General features: G+C 41.1%; 1 pseudogene; it reads right to left on the reverse strand.

Moving 5' to 3' along the window:
- Positions 1 to 3,753: 3,753 nt before the first annotated feature.
- Positions 3,754 to 5,013, reverse strand: LOC127186480 (heterogeneous nuclear ribonucleoprotein H-like; annotated as a pseudogene).
- Positions 5,014 to 16,725: the final 11,712 nt, after the last annotated feature.

The following is a 16,725-nucleotide window of genomic DNA, read 5'->3' on the forward strand; positions in this document are numbered from 1 at the left end:
AAACATTTATTTACTATTTATAGGAACAAAAATTAGTGCAGCAACTCTGGAAATCAATGTGGAGGTTTTTCCAAACAACTGAAAATAACCCCACCATATCATACAAAAGTACCACTCAAAGTACTCTGTCTCACACTGCAGATACCTACTCATCCATGCTCATTGCTGCCATATTGGCAATCGATAGGTAATAGAAATAACCTGAATGTTGAAGAACAGGTAATGAAAATGTGGTTCATATAAACAATGGAATGTATTTCAGCTGTGAAGGAAAAGGATATTATGAAATTCTCAGATATGTGTGTTTAAATTGGAACACTTATAGAATACAAGGAAATGTTGAGTGGATGTGGAGGGATTCAAGCCCAGAATGCATCATTTATTAACTTCTGCCAAGATGAAACTTTCCATCTTTTGTGCTGATCATGGCTGAGCTGTTGCACATATACATTCACAGAGGCTTTAACGGTGTGCACAAAACATGCACAACATCAGGTCAATGAAAGCCCCACACTCATGCATTTATAGACAGCACTAAATAGATTCAGTAGGTATCAAGAGGCAGGGAGAGAGAGAGAGAGAGAGAGAGAGAGAGAGAGAGAGAGAGAGAGAGAGAGAGAGAGAGAGAGAGAGAGAGCGCAACAGGCAGAGAAGGAGAGAGGGTGGAGGCAGACAACATGAAATTTAGATTGAAATGCAGAAGATGCAATAGAAGACATGTAATTAGGGACAACATAGGGGTTGGATTTGATCAAAACATGTTATATGCACACATAGTCTACTTTAAATACAATAACTAATTTAAAAATAGATGTTCCTTGATTTATCGTTGGTTTATATCTTATAAATTTCAAGTATTAGATCTTGAAAGTCAGTAATAATGTTTCATATTAGAATTGAGCAAATAGTGATGTGATATAGCTCGATGAACAAAGAAACATGCCACCAAACTTGGTGGTCCATGTTTAATCCCCAGAACTCAATGACTCAGCAGAAGGAAAGAATCAATGCTCTGACTTACACACACACACACACACACACACACACACACACACACACACACACACACGGAAACACACACACACTACGAAAATACATGAAATTCAAATAATAAATAATTAAATTATCCAAGCGGATCAGAAACTTCTCAGAGGAAGTACAAATGGAGGTCTTGAGATAATTCATTTTGGTATCAGAATGCGTACCTATAATTTATGACGTTCTATATCCATCACCAGATTAAATCAGGGGAAGTGAACACACCTGTGATCCCAGCACTCAAGGGAGGAATGGAGAGGATAAGAAGTTGAAGGTCATTCCCAGAAACATTTTGATGCTGAAGCCATTTGGAGAAACATGGTATCCTTTTTGACAAATGAATAAGAGGAAGAAGAGAATGGAGGAAAATAAGTATATGAAACATATTCAGTTTCTTTAGCCACAAGGGAAATGCAAATCAAAACCGTATGGATTCAGAATGGTTATCATCACACAAACAAAAAATAACCACATTTGTCATGGAAGGCACATGAAAAGAATGCCAGTGTTGGTGGGAATCAAACTAGTGCAGCCACTTGGGAGAAAATAACATTCCTCAGTAAAGCTACAACCAGAATTGCCATAAAATCCCACTAAACTGTGCCTTGGTATATACCTGAAGGAACAGATAAGCATACATGCAGTGCAGCACCATTCACTGTAGCAAAAATGTGACATCATCATAAACAACCATCAACAGATGAGTTAGTAACAAGCACATGTATAAGATACAGCAAAACAGAAACAGGAAACCCTGTAATCTAAAAGCAAAATTTGAGGCAGAAATTAGTGCATATTTTTCTCTCAAATGTAGAAACTTCTTAAACAAACACTTATAATATTTACAAGCATATATCCACACCCATGCCTCAGGAAATATTGTGGAAGATGGAGCCAAAAAAAAAAAATGTTAGAGCCAAAATATAGGCAGAAAGACTGTGAACTGCTACGTCCAGCCATAACAAGGCCAGTACAGTCCTGATATCACAGAGCTGGGGCTGCCTGTTGTGTTCTGCAACCCGAGGAGGTCCTAACTACTGGCTATTGATTCTAGGGGAGAGGCAACCATTGTTTTCTAATTGCTTTCCCACTAATGAGCCCACTAGATTCCAGTGGATAGCTTCAAATGCACAGTTACATAGAATAGTTTGAAGGCTCTTATGGCACATAAAACCATGAGCACATCAAATTTCTGTGCTTTGTCTTTGTTAAGTACCTAGCCATAACTCAGGGTCATGTGACAAAATTAATGGCTGAGGACCTCTCTGTGAAATCTAGCCAAGAAGGAAGCATTTCTTTGAAAACCATAGGGAAATTATTTGAGAAATAGGAACCTAAACATGCAATATAAGCAACAAATTGTCATTTAAATTCACTTTACAAATTACTGGCTGAGAGAGATGTGTGTTTGGGGGCTTTCCGTGTACGTGTGTGTGTGTGTGTGTGTGTGTGAGAGAGAGAGAGAGAGAGAGAGAGAGAGAGAGGGAGAGAGAGAGAGAGATGTGTAAGCATGTGATATGTGGTGTCATTCATCTGCATGTGTGTTTGCTGTGTAGGGTCATGTGAACATGTGTGTTGTGTTGTTCGTGAGCTTTGTGAGGGCATGTATGTTTGTGTTCTTAAACCTGTAAAGAAATATCCCATTAAGACAACATTTTCGTGTGTGTGTGTGTGTGTGTGTGTGTGTGTGTGTGCGCGCGCGCGTGCAAGTGTGCACACGCAAGCACGTGCATGAAGTTCCTTAAAGGCCCCAGATTGATGGCAGGCATTACCTTTCATTGCTCTTGGATTGTAGTCATTAAGGCAAATTCTCTCAATCCAAACCAGAGATGACAAGTATAGCTAACGCCTTGCTTTAGGGATTTAGTCTTCACCTTCCAGATGCTAGAATTACAGAAAGTCAGCCACCAGAGCTACAGGTAACAAAGCACAGAATGCTAAAGATAAGTTAAGAAAATTAAGAAAGAAGGCACATGTTATACAAATGATGCTCAGGCTAGGGCTCTTGAGCATCTGTCTTTGCCATCTCTTTAGCCCACTTCTCCTCCTCCTCCCCTCCTCCTCCTCCTCCTCCCCTCCTCCTCCTCCTCTTCTTCTTCTACTACTACTACTGGTTGTTGTTGTTGTTGTTGTGGCTTTTAAAAGATTTATTTGACAAGTTTCTCTTAGTACAATACCCCCTAAAAGGAAATCACAATTAACTGAAAGACTTAAAGCAAGGCCTCAGAATTTCATACATGCACTAAGACCAAATCTTACAGTAATGATATTGCATCCCAAAGTTTCTCCATTAACTTTTTAAAAAGCGTTAAACTCACATGCCTTATAGGTTATCAAATGAAATTAGAATTAGCAAACATGCCAAATGTTTCACTTTTAATTGTAGACACAGCTCCTATTTTGAGTTTTGTTTTTTGAAAAAGCATGTCTTTTCGACATACATCAACAGTGTTTAATATATGTATAAGACCAACATTTAACATAACTCAACTGCTTTAACCTAAATATGCTTACTGCTTACATAGGTCCTCACTCAACTTTTCCCTATTATCCTAGGTGACTGCTATGTTCAACACTGAACCTTAGTTCTTTGAACGATGCCAATGTTCGCTCAAGAAAAGTAGGCATAAATCATAAGGCTGGATTGCAAAAACTGATAAATTGAAGGATTATTTTTTCTTTAAAAATTGACCAAGAGTCAGTGATCAAAGTCAATTACATTCCCCATCCACCACTCATACTGAACATGCTAGACATCCCTCCCATTCCATTCATGCCCATAGATGCATGGCTGCTGCTACTGTAGCAGCTGCTGTTCATTGCTCCTTGACTACCTATGCAATATATGAAAACCACTGGAGTTTCCCTACAAAACTTGGTCATATCCACTCATGCCACTGTGGCCACTGTAGCCTCCTCCATAACCACCACTCAGCTGCTGGCTGGCAAGGCCACCATACCTAGACTGATTTGACAAGCCCATGCCTCCCATCCGTTGGCTACGAAACACCACGCTTGCTCCTGCTATAGAATTCAAGGAGAGTTCTAGATATCTGCGCTGTATATTTGCTTTGTCTATAGCTGCAGCAGCATCTTCATGGCATGCAAATTCGACATCTGCTTCACCGGCTAGTTTGTCATCAGGCCCAATCTCAACATGTACTCTCAAAGGTTGAGTGGTGAAAAAAAAAAAAAAAAAAAAAAAAAAAAAAAAAATATATATATATATATATATATATATATATATATATATATATATATATATATATTCGATAGTCTTCCAAGACTATCGAAACCAAATCCACATCCATCCTTATAGCCATTATGATATCATAGCCTCCACCATAGGCACCATGCCTCATCCTCTCATGCCAGCTCCTCTGCATGGCCGTAAGTTTTCATGATGGATCCTGATGAGTTCTAACTTCAGCTAGACTGCTCTTAAATATTTCAATACATCTGTGCCCTATTCTTTCCTTGGGTTTCTTTAGATCCTTTTCAGCTATTTCCTGTGAAGCAAACTGCACGAAGGCCTCTCCCGTACTCCTCCCCTGGAAGTCCACTGACACGATTTCCAACCGTGAGAAAAACTGAACAACTTCTTCCTTGCTACATCCAAAAGGGCGTCCTCTAAGTCATAAGAAGCCATCATTGACCGTCTCAGGACTACCTGAACCAGTATGCTTCAACACCCAATCCATTTCAACGTTGTTTGACTTGAATACTTCAACATACCTGTGCCCCATAGTTTCTTTGTCTTTTTTCAAGGCCGATTTGATTTAATCTTCTGATTCAAGTTCAACAAAAGCCTCGCCACCCGGTCTGCCTTCTTTGATGTAGATGAACAAATATCTTGAGCCCATTTTGAATTTTGCAGTCAGAAAAGAAACACTGCACTTCATCCGTGGAGCAGGACCAGAGCAAGCCCTGGACCTTCACCGTGAAACCCTCTCCACCTTCTATGCCCAGCATCATCGTCTCTTTGTGGGTCCTGGCATCAAAATAGACTCCACACAAAGCCTCAGCGTGGTTGAGGAGAAATCCCCACTTCTATTCTAAAGAGCACAGTTTTCCTTCTTAATAAACTGTATTTCTGTCATTATACTTGTATCCTTGGACCTACTGAGTGTTTTATGACACGAAGAAACTGAAATTCACAATGGATGCCCTCCGGTCTTCAATCCATGTTTATAGCAGTTTGCAGAGAATCCCATGCCTGTGAACATTGAATTGTATGCTTCCACCAAGATTGATTGTTGCAATTCCAAATTAGCACACGCGAGGGCAGCAAAACCCTTTGTTTAGAAGTCTGACGCCCTGCAAATTCTTGGGACCCAAATTTCCAGTATCTCTGTGCATAGCTTCATTGTTCAGATTTTTTTTTTTTTTTTCACTACCAGGCGTCATGAACCCACTTCTGACTTCCCACTGAAGGTAAAGAAATGAGGATGACTTCTAATGCTGAAAGACTGGGTGGATGAATCCTCCCAACTCTTCTGTTTGGATTCTTCTGAACTCTAGGTCCTTTCCTGCCTTTTAGGCTTGGAAAAGAAACTTTGAAGAATGGTCACCATCTGATGAGATAAATTAGGGATTTTATTTACTGAGAGTTCTAAGACGAAAATCCTGGGAGAGTATATACTCTTTGGGGGGAAACAAAAAGCCAGCCTAACATGATGGAAAGGACAGGAGGAGAGAGCAAGGGTGACATGAAGAGGAAGGACTGGGGAATCTGTGTTCCTATGCCCAGGAATACACCTAGTTCCCCTAATCCAAAGAACACACAGTTTAATATTCAAGTTCCAAGAAGCATGACTGATACTTGACATGATCTGCATAAATGTTTTTCCTCTATACATGTCTCTAATAAATCTTAGTTTAGAAATAGAACAAACAAGAAATTAACAGTAGTAACTAATGTAGAATGCCAATTTAAAAACAAAAACAAACAAAAAATGGGAGGTGAGTAGTTTAAGAGTTCTTGCAAAGGATTAAAGTTCAGTTCCCAGCACCAACTGGTTGCTGCTCAGATTACCTTTAACTTCAGCTCCAAGGGAGTCTGACACACTCATCTTCTGTGGATACTGTACATTATATGCACACACACACACACACACACACACACACACACACACACACAGATACACATATACAGACACGCACAAAAAACACACACACAATGTATCTTTAAAATTACCAAAAAAAAAAAAACGTTTTTAAAAGATTATAAAATGGAGCCAGTCAGGTCCCCACTAGGGGACTTTCACACGTGTAATGAATAACTCCCAAACCTCTATAAACAGAATGCTATAGCCTGATGCCACAAAGTTGAAGCCCTGCATCCTGGGATCTAGACCTTATTTGCATGGCAGAGATTGTACAACTATCTCACTGCCTCATGGTTATTTTCTACAATGGTATACTGGCCAATATGAACAGTATTCTCCGAATCACATGCATTACATGACAAGAAGCAGCACTCTAGCCATACAAGTACTTTGCTCAAATGGAGATCCCACTCACTCCTATATTTATATTCACCATCACTTTGGTACTGGCAGTACACATGGATGGTGCAAAGGATGGGCTCTGAGCATACTCACTGCCAGAGTCAGTGGGCACATGTCCCCACATTCATTGTCAGAACACTACTTTCCTTTTAGGTCGAGATGGTTTACTTGTGGGTTTTTGTTTAAAAGAAAGTCTATTTACTGAGGCTTTTTTCTCCTACGACAAGCTTGCTGACTAGCTCCCTCCAGCCATTCATGTCATACTATCATTTAAAGTGACTCAACCCACTAAATGCATCCTGCTCAGTCCAATTCTCTCTATAGATGATTGATAGATAGATAGATCAATAGATAGATAGATAGATAGATAGATAGATAGATAGATAGATAGAGGAACTGAGCTGAATTTTCTTTTTTTCTGTATATATATATATATATATATATAAAACAGAGACTGTGACAGCATGCACAGGGTCTGCACAAGGTCAAACCAGATGGGGTTCAGTGCAGAGAGGGGAAAGTGAACATGGCCTTTCACCCTTAACCAAGATAACCACAAAATTATCTGAAATTGACACCTGCTTGCAAAGGGAAACTTAGGTTTCTGACTAATTACTTGACCACATATAGTAAACTGAAAACTCCTGTCCCGTAATTCTTTACTGTTAGGGAAATGGAACCAAGGAAGGAGTCCTAGCTGTCTGTATAAGCTAGGATCAGTTTTGTCTAGAACACAAGAGTCTGGATTTGGGTACCCTCTGAACTCAGAAATGTGCCTATAATGAGTAGGGGAGGTAGCCATACAGTTGTCTCAGGGGACATCACAGAAAAAGCCATGAGTTGGACATGTGGTATCATAATGAAGGAATTCCTGTGAGCTAAGTATTGTCGAGGGCAGAAACTACTTGTTTTAGGCAGCAATCAAGGCGGAAACCATAACTGGACAAAGTGCTAAGAATAAATTACCTTTGGTTCTTAGCCCTAGTGGAACATCTTCCTCGCCACCACCACCACACCCACTCCTTGGCACAGGGAACATGGCAGAAGAGGAGGCAGAAAGAATGCAAGAGCTAAAGGATAGGAGGGGTGATGAGAAACGCTGTCTTCTGGACATTATGTGGCTGATATACACATCCACGCAGAGCAGATACTGCTGACTGTACAAAAGCTGTACATATCAAGCCAATCAAACGTCCAGTACAGACTGGGGAGTGACTTATGAGGCCTCACTTCTGACTGAGGAGCTATTGGCAGTTGGTAGCTGCTGAGAGGAGGAAAAATCATTCTTCCTCTGGTGTACTGGCCTCTGATGGGCTGTCAGTGTTCCAGTACATGTCCCACACACATGCGGATAACGGCAACACTGATTGGACTTAGTTGTTGTTTTTTTTTTTTTTAAGATTTATTTATTATTTATTTATTCATATTCTGTCTGCATGTGTGCCTGTCCACCAGGAGAGGGCACCAGAGTTCATTGTTAATGGTCGTGAGACACCATGTGGTTGCTGGGAATTGAACTCAGGACCTTATCTCCTCATTCCCAGTGGGTTATTTTTTTAAAACAATAAAAAGAAAACCTGAAATTGGGAAGTGGGTGTGTTGGGAGTATATACAGAAGTGGTGGGGAGTGGAGGACGGATATGATCATATTCTTTTGTATGAAAGTTCTCTATAAATAAATAATACCAGTGTTCTTATTTATGGAAAGAAATGATTCGTTCAGACACTCTGAGAGATGATGTCCAATCTACCTGTAGAGTTTCAGCGCTTGCAGAATAGGGAACCACAAGTGAAGAACAATGAATGGGTGGAGGAAGGGGACACCAGTGAGTCTTCTGTCACAATCAGCTGTGATAATGGTGAGCAGAGTGGAGGTGTGACCTCGTGGAATTGCCAGGTGGGAGGTGCCACAACAAAAATTATTAAGCTAAGCTCAAGAAGAAAACTAATGCTTCCTAACCTGGGAAATCCCGCTAGAGAGCTGGATTCTTGACTACTCCTGTAGCTTCCTTCCAATCACTTTCAGTAGGTCAGGCATAGGCACAAAAAGGCACGTTGTCAGTGTGTATGTATGAGTTTATAAAACTGGCCTTCAGATGGGCCTCATAGTTATCTAGCTTTCTTATAAATCCCCCGAGCAGCTTCCCAGAGAATGGCATTGCCTAGTGAGCTGGGGTTTGCTACATCAATGAACAATCAAGACCGTCCCACACAGACATGCCCATAGGTCAATATGATCTGGGATGGTCCTCAATTTCAATCCCCTACTCAGAGGACTCTAGGCTGTGTGCCAAGTTGACCATTAAAATTAATTAGAACACTCTGTATCCTGCCTCAATGGGGAAGTTATTCTTAAAACAGATTTGTGTCTCTCACTTTGTCTCCAAGACTATTATAAAAGGGACCCCAAGAAATGAGAAGTTTCCCCAAAAATATCATATTGGGAGAAGAGGAAAAGCCTAAAGACTGGGACAAACCATAAGGGAAATGTTTCTCCAAGAAAGATTTTCAGCTTGTAAACACCAACTTGCAAGAGGGTAGAGCCAAAACATTGGTGGGTCAGTGATGGCCAGGTAGAATCACACCTTGACGGAAACTGCTTAGATGTACAGAGCTCTAGGCCTAGACTTAAACCTCAACCTCACAGTCTGTGGCTCTAAGTCCACTGCCAATCCTAATCCTCATGAAGGAAGGGCAGTAGGATGTTCAGTACAAGATGAGCCTGGACTACATAGTAAGACCCTGTTGTACAATAGAACATAGGACTGAGGAAATAGATAACTCCACATTAGAGACCATGCTGTATAAGCACTAGGATCAGACCCCAGATCTCCAACACACATGTAAATGTCATATAAATATGGCAGTTCAACTGTGATACCGGTCCATACTCAGGAGCCTGAGACAGGAGAGTCCCAGAGCAAGCCGGCTGCTTAAGTTAGATGAGCCTATGAAATCTGGGTTTAGAGAAAGACATTGACTTGCTGTATAAAGTAAAGAGTGATTGTGGAAGACACTAACTGTCAGTCTCTGGCCTCTGGTGCACATCTCCATACACACAAAGCAGTCAAATGCAAGTAAACACAAAGGACACACACACATAAAGTAAAAGTAAAAAGAGAGATGGGGTATAGCTCAGTGGTAAGGCATTTGTATAGTATTCCCCAGCCCTGAGTGTACACTTCTGGCACACACACACACACACACACACACACACACACACACACACACACACACAAACACGCTCCAAGAAGAGATTAAAATGATAATTATCTATAGCTACAACTGGGAGGAGTGTAACCAGAGTTTTTAGGATTAAAGTCTAGGCACCAGCAGCTGCAACAAGGTAGGATTAGCTGCTCATCACCAACATGTCAATTAAAGAAATGAGTTACAAAGAAAGACAAAAAGAGGACGTTTATTTAATGTGGCCACATTGGTTAAAGGATCCTTATAACAAGATCCAGTGACCGACATCCATCCTCAGAGGCTTTAGCTTTAAACAAAACATATATTTGGGTAAGGTGAAAGAAATATCTATAATTAAAGAGTCCTGAGCAAGATTTAGTCCCCCTCATCTTTGCGTCAGTCCTCATTTTGTTAGGTGATCCAATGAAGTATTTTTTGTCATCATTCCTTAGTGGAATGATGCTTAGTGAGTAATGAGCACGTGCATGCAGTTGCCCTTGGAGGCTACAGGGTACTGGATTCCTTGGAGGCTACAGGGTACTGGATTCCTTGGAGGCTACAGGGTACTGGATTCCTTGGAGGCTACAGGGTACTGGATTCCTTGGAGGCTACAGGGTACTGGATTCCCTGAAGCTGCACTTACTTTTGGTTGAGAGATGCCTAGAGGGGTATTAGGAACCAAACTCAGATCCTCTGAAAGATCAGTAAGACCCCTTAACCATTGAACTGTCTCTTTCCAGGACTCAATGAGATTTCTACATTTCTGCTTCAAAGTGCAATCTTATCTGTGGGCTAGACAGGGTGAAGAGGTAGAAACTATGATGTGTGTGAGGACAAGAGTGTGAATCCAATGCCCATGTAAATGCCAGATAGTCATGGTAGCCCATCTGAAGTACCAGAACACAGGAGAAAAAGACTGGGGAATCCTGGAATCCAAAGGTTAGTACACTGACTTCCCTCAATGCCCTCAGCTTTGTAGGAGAATAAGTTAGTTTGCTTGGACAGACCTTCAGAGATTAACATGCTAACCTTCACAGGTAAACAAGTAAAAAGACAGATCCAAAATGAAGGTACACATGCCAGGTTTTCATGTTGTGTTTAGTCACCTTGGGAGTAACTATGTAAAAAGGGGTAGGCTAAGTGCCTATTCCAAGGGGAGTGATAACAGAAGGAGGTTGGGTAGTAGGCGTCAAACCACAGACAGATGAAGTACCAGCACTCTTCTTTATATATTTTTAATTTTATTATTTACTAGTATGTGCTTTTGTGTGTATGATATGTGATGTGTGTGACTATGAATACGTCATATATGATGGGACAGACATCATACGACAACTTTGTGGAGCCAGTTCTTCCCTTTCAGGTTTACATGAATTTTGGGGCATCGGATTTAGTCAGAGATCCACAGGAAATGTGTTTGCCTGTTAAGCTATCTCGCTGGCCAACGTTCAAGTATTCTGAGCCTTGCTGTGTTAAATGTAGACCTTCTGGTTTTAGGATTGTAGGATTGTAGGATTGTAGTATATATTTTAGGAAGAAGTAGAAAACAGGAATAGGAAGTGTGAACAAGAATTCTTGGAAAAACCTATTTGCAATGGTTGATTTAAGCTGTGTCTGCAAAGGTTGATTGATTGACCTTCCTGGATGTGGAGAGGTTAGAATGTTGCAGATTTTGAAAGGGAAAAATTTTAATTAGCATTAAAGCAACCAGAACAGCAGAGCTCTCAGCTCTCTAACTCATAAGTGCAGGTCGGCAGGTATGCTAGCCCAAGGCCCCAGATGATAAGTCACAAAGAATGCGGAGCTAAGAGACAAAGGCCTATTGAGTGTTCCAGGGACCGGCTGGCCATAAAAGATAGGGAAGGTACACAAGGACAAATTCCTGAGAGAAACAGGTACCGGGCATGGTCGAGTGAGTAATGAGCCAAGACCCCCTCATCCGATCTTATGGTGTTTGCTTAATCCCCCCTTGAGGCCCAGGTTTGAGTTTAACCAGATGTGTCGTTAGCTCAGATAAACATCTACCCTCGAGTTCTGAGAAGAACAGGAACCAAGGAATGTTCCGTGTGATTAAGTCTGACCTTACCCCAGATCTGCCTACGCAATTTGCTGATGTTCAAATGTTTGAAACAACCAATTGTGTGTGGCCGCGCCAAAACTTCCCGCTCACCCCGACCTTTGACCATAAAAACCCCAAACCCCTGGGCTTCTGGGTCGACCCCTCTGTCTCCTGCGTGAGATACGTGTCGTCCCAGAGCTCCGCCAATAAACTACCTCGTGCGTTTACAGCAAGATGGTCGTTTGTGTGTCTTTGGGTGCGCGCCATCCCGAGGCTTGAGTGAGGGTCTCTCTTCGGGGGTCTTTCAATTTAAGCAGAGCTTAATTACAATTTATCTTGGGTTAGATTGGCTCTCTAAATAGTCATCTCTTGTCACTATTTGTGTGGGACCAACCTGATACAATTAACAGATAAAAAGCGTTTTGTAAACCGGATGTGGTGGTGAATGCCTTTAATCCCAGCACGTGGGAGGCAGAGGCAGGTGGATTCTGGTCTAGAAAGTAAGTCACAGACAGCAAAAGCTAACACAGAGAGAGCCTGTCTCAAAAAAATCACATGCCCGCTCGCGCGCGCGCGCGCGCGCGCGCTCACACACACACACACACACACACACACACACACACAGCCTTTTGTATCCCAGCATGGAGAGTGGACACACAAGTCCAGCACTAGCTGGGGACCTATTGATATTTGACAACTACTAAGACCTTGGGGTCAGTTTCTTTTTCTTTTTTTCCTGCTGGGCTGAACACTATACAAAAGCAGGTCCTATTCTTGAGAGTAGTCAGTTAACATGGACTGGACTCTTTTTTTTTTTTCAGGAGGGCCTCAAAAGTTGGTGAATAGGTGTGGGAGGACTGATATGGGAATGGGTTGGGAATTAATATAATCAAAATTACATCATATGAAATTCTCAAAGAACTAATATATATATATATATATATATATATATATATATATATATATATATATATATACACACACACATATATATTTGGTTTTTTGATACAAGATAAAAATATTATTTAAAAAATTTGGAAGTAATCTGTTGTATATATGTGTAATAATATAAATGTATGTGTACAAAATTACATAATTAAAAATAATTTTTAAAAAAATTTTTGGAGGCCTGGCCTGGGTCCTGTTGCTCTGCCAGTGGCCTCGAGCGGGCCTGAGGCATGCCTGGCCACTCCGTGCTTTAGACCATTCAAATGGAGCCACTGCACGGCCTGGCGAGGAAGAATGTGGTTCCCGACATCCAGGAGTACTGTGCCTTGGCTATTGCAGCAGTGATTCGGCCACCCACAGCTGCCAAAGCCCCAGAGGGAAGTGATGGCGAGGACAGGGTACTCCAAGACTTGGTGGAGACGCTGCAGCCCAAGGTGAACCTGTGGACTAAAGACTCGGCCCCCATTGAATGGACAGCCACCTCCAGAACCTGCTGCTCCAGCAGAGGTGGTGAAGGCAGCGGCTACTCCTAAACAGCAAAAGGACAGCAAGGTTGGTTGAGAGGTCTAGTTAAGTAAGTCTAGCAACAGGCTTCAGTTTCTGTGAGTTCAGAGCAGGCCTGGGCCTCCAGTCTTCAGAGGTGGGTTCCTCAGTCATTGGAAGCGCTGCAAAAAGGGGGTTGCCAACCAGAGACAGCCATGTCCTGACCAGAGGAAGATAAGGTAATTTAAAGATGGCTTCTTGCTGCTAATATAATTAAGAAAGATATACTGCTGGTCTGGAAATCTGCCTTATAATGAACTCATAACCCGGTCACAGTAGCCCATGTTTGCCCAGGCTTTCCAGCCTAATGATTACTTAATCCCCTTTTGGATTTTAAATGCTTGTAAAAAGAACCTTCGAGCTCACCAGGGGTCGCCATCCTGTCTGAGTGGTGATCCCAATATGCTATTGATTATCTAGCCCACCCCCCCCTTAGGAATTCCCCTAAAAGCCTTTTAAAAAGAGCCTACAAGCTCACCAGGGAGTCACCATCATTTCTGAATGGTCACCCCAACATACTGGATCCTGCAAAATAAATACTCTTCATTGTTTGCATACTATTTGAGTCTGGGGTCTTTTCTTCAGCCCAAACATCTGATGCATTGGCTGATAATGTGCTGAAGTCCCTTTCTCAAATAGTGGAGTATTTTTAAAGGGAACTTTTCACCTTCCCTGCCGAGTATGAGTCGAGTATCTGCTGGTATTTTGGTCTGTATGTATCTGTTTCCTGCCTGGATGTTTCCTTTAGTCTGAGTCTGTTGAGTACACTGTTCCTATTTAGTCTGTCTGGTCTGTCTCTGGTTTTAGCCTGGCTGTTTGGTTTGGACCCCCAGAATTAAGCGGATGCGCATATTAATTCCCCCAGTCTGAGATGTCCCAAAATGTTCATCATATGTCTCTGGAAGAACAAGACAGTGGGTCCTGTTCTTATCGTGTTTCCTGGGAGAACGAAAGAAGTTCTCATGTGGTTTTCTGGGAGAACAAAGTTCTCATCTGCTTTTATTTGACCAGTTGTCATGTTTCTTGCTCCAAGCAGCAGAACTAGCTCTCTGGTGGACCAAGCTTTTGGGCCTTTTCTTTTGCTTTCCCAGGAACGTTCTTCTGTGCCTGTCTGAGTGTGATATTTGTTGTCTGTTGTTTAGTTTCCTGGAATAATCTCTTGATTTACGAAATGTGCCAAACTTTGCTTTAACCTGCATTTTCCCTGTGCCCCTCCCCCGATGGCTGCGTAGCGCCCTAAGACTGGAAAATGGAGTCAATGTCTGTTCATGCTCCTTGCTGCAAGACTGCCTCAAGCACATCTCCCGGGAAGGGGGGCAAGTAGCTGTGTTTCCCTGGGACCACAGCTCCCGCTGGGGCTAAATAAGGAGAGGGGGATAGAATTGTAAATCCAGCTGTGGGCCTGAGTAAAACCTGTGACATTTAAAGAGACATACACTGTTAAAATTTGGGTTTTATCTTCTAAAATTTACGGTTATTGTGCCATATCTTCACTCTCATTTATGTCATTTACAGTCAGTGCAGATTACTAGCAACATTAAGGAAACTTCTGTAAATTATAAGTTAGATATGTAGTAACACTGTCAAATTCTCTATAAAAATAACCTTTTTTAATAAACTGAGTCATACAGTTGCCATATGGGGTTCAGGAATGTTTCCAGCCCCTATATTTAGAGATCTTGATACTGAAAGGGCTACAATGTAAGGGTTGTCATTTCATTATGGACAGTTAAAGATATTTGAGACGTGTAAAGTGTCAGTTGCCTCATGAATGATTGTTAAGTGTAGGTTGCCTCATGAATGATTGTAGTCTTAAAATATCCTTGACGTGCTTATGGTCGTGATTGATTGCCAGAATGTGCTTTATTTGGCTTCCTATGTTTGTTTCAAAAGTAAACAAAGGTAAATAACTAAATTATTACATATTGTTAAAATAACTGGGAGATCAAGTTGATGGTCAGCTGTCAGTCAAGAAAATAAAACAATTTAGAGAAATGACACCCTATTCCCAATGTGGGATGGATAGTTTTTGGTTGCTCAAATATTTATATATTGATACAAAATTAAAGTTATACTTTGATTACAGCATGCTATGTATCAATTATTAATGTCTGTCTTGGCTCTGGGAAGGTTAAGAATAAGGTCTGTGATGGTGGATGTGAAGTTGCCTCAGTTCACTTTATCTCTTGGTTTGCCCTGGAGCTGATGGTTTAGGCAATTGATCAGGATAGAGAGAAGGAAGGGAGAAGGCGTCCCAGGATTCCTTCTCTAGAGACTGGCTGTATTGCAGCTAAGGAGGAAAACTTAAACTGATCACTATTTTCCTACAGCGAGGGCTGTAAAAGTAGCTTGAAGCAAAAAACTGCAGCAAGGGTCATAAAAGGAGGCTCTGTGGTCTGTACATAGGCCTCTGTAGAGCTCTCCAATAAGCTAATGTATCCCTGCTTATCTGAGATGGCTGATGGGGAGCCCTGAGTCTGTCAGCTCATTCTGAATCTACAGGGACATAAGAAATAGAAAAGATAGAAAGTAAGCCACTCGCACAAACATATACAAGAAAAAAGATGGATGAAGTTAAGCATCTTAATTTCAATGCTCTTTGCTGTTGAACACCATGCTTATTATACTTCTGAGAGGGGAGAAATTACCTCATAGTCAACGAATGAATGAATGAGTGAATAAATAAATAAATAAATAAATAAATAAATAATTGATCGCAAAAACAGATGAGTTCTGAAGTACAGGAGGTTGCATGTTTTAAAACTAAGCATTCCTTATCTATGTTCATAGTGAGTTCAGACTGACAAAGGTTGACAAGGCCTGAAGGTTAATAGGGTCTAAAAGTTACAAGAATATACATCCTTTCAATTAGGACTGACCTGGCTACACATTTTCTAGCTATCTCTTAGTTTATAGTGAGTTCAAGAAAATAATTGTATCTGTCTTTCATCCTAAAAAAAAATGAAGTAAATTTAAAATGAAACATAAAATGTCATAAGGTGACACGGTATAAGGAATTATAACAGAACACTTTATATACTTGGACATTGAGTTTTTACTTAATTTAGACATTTCTAGGTATCCTCATTGTATCTCGGGTTCATGGGAAGTTAAAGCCGGTTTTCCTATATTTATGGTCCATACCAGGATTTGTGGTGCCTTCTGGAATGAAGGTTTATCTGAGGCCACAAATCTGCTTCAACGCTGTCCCCTAGTGAGGCATCTGGAGGTCCACAAAGGTATTTATTTCAGCCAAAAACTTTCTAAAGTTGTTTTAGAAGATCTAAAATAATTTAACTTTTAAAATTATTTTAATCAATTCAGGAATTCCATAATCAGGGATTAATTCCTCTGAACAGTAGTACATCTTCAATAAGATCCTGAAAGAAGTTTGTTCAATCAGAGTTCATCAATACCGAGAAAGTAAAAAGATTCATA

This window comes from Acomys russatus, unplaced genomic scaffold (assembly GCF_903995435.1).
Source record: "Acomys russatus unplaced genomic scaffold, mAcoRus1.1, whole genome shotgun sequence".
NCBI lineage: Eukaryota > Metazoa > Chordata > Mammalia > Rodentia > Muridae > Acomys > Acomys russatus.